This window comes from Carlito syrichta, unplaced genomic scaffold (assembly GCF_000164805.1).
Source record: "Carlito syrichta isolate Samal-C Ts95f unplaced genomic scaffold, Tarsius_syrichta-2.0.1 Scaffold260712, whole genome shotgun sequence".
NCBI classification, from domain to species: domain Eukaryota; kingdom Metazoa; phylum Chordata; class Mammalia; order Primates; family Tarsiidae; genus Carlito; species Carlito syrichta.
The window spans coordinates 66932-68332 of NW_007204808.1; positions in this window are offsets into that span (position 1 = coordinate 66932).

Consider the following 1401-nt stretch of genomic DNA (forward strand, 5'->3'; position numbering starts at 1 on the left):
AAAATCAGCCGGGCATGGTAGCGCATGCCTGTAATTCCGGCTACTTGGAAGGCTGAGGCGGAAGGATCACTGGAGCCCAGCAGGTCGAGGCAGTTTGGGCAACAGACTGAGACTCCAACTCAAAAAAAATAAAAATAAAAATAAAGAATACTGTGAATGAAATAAATAACAAACTGATAAGCATGGAAAGCAGAATTACCCAAGCAGAACAAAGAAAATCAGAGCTTGAGGACCAAAATATAGAAAAAAAACCAAACTCTTAAAAACACAGAAAACAAGTTCAAAAAGAGAGAACAAAACCTTCAAGAGATGAGCGATTACTTCAAGAGACCCAAGCCTAAGAGCAATTGGCCTTCCTGGGGCAGAAAGAGAGACAGAGACCACACTGGAGCAAACCTTCTTTGTTTCTTGAGTTCATTCAAGAAAACCTCCCTTATCTAATCAATGATGCAAAAATTCAAAAACAAGAGATTCAGAGAACCCCTGCAAGACAACAAATGAGAAGACCAACTCCTAGACACATAATCATTCGCCTAAACAAAGTAGGCATAAAAGAAAAAATCCTAAAGGCAGTAAGAGAAAAAGGTCAGATCACCTGCCAGGAAAAACCAATTAGAATAGCAGCAGATTTATCTTCAGAAACCCTGCAGGCTAGGAGAGCTTGGAGCCATATATTCAAAGTCCTAAAAGATAAACAATTTCAACCAAGAATAACCTACCCAGCCAGGTTAAGCTTCTTCAGTGAGGGAGAATTAAAATCTTTCCCAGATATCCAATCCCTAAGAACTTATGCTGCCACCAAACCATCTCTACATGAACACTTAAGAAAGTATAAACACAGAAGAAAAGGGGGAAAAAAGAACAACATTCTTCACAAGAGTACAGGAAAAGAATAAAATACACATGAACCAACCCCAAAACCAAAAGAAAGACAATAAAACAAGTGGAAGAAAAACTCTATAAGAACTCTATGATAGGGACGAACTCTCACATTTCAATAATTAGCCTGAATGTGAATGGACTAAACACACCACTGAAAAGACATAGAATGGCAAAATGGATAAAATATCACCAGGCAACAATATACTGCCTTCAAGAGACCCATCTCACTAGAAAGGACATACACAGAATCAAAATAAGAGGATGGGAAGCAAATTTTTAGGCGAATGGAACACAAAAGAAAGGAGGAGTCACGATCCTAATTTCAGACAAAATACCATTTAAGCTATCAAAAATTTTAAAAGATACAGAGGGCCATACATAACGATAAAAGGTTCACTCCATCAACAAAAAATATCTATCCTAAACATATATGCACCTAACATAAGTGCACCAACTTTTATAAAGCAACTTCTAGGAAAACTGAAGAAAGATATTGACTCTAACACCATCATAACTGGG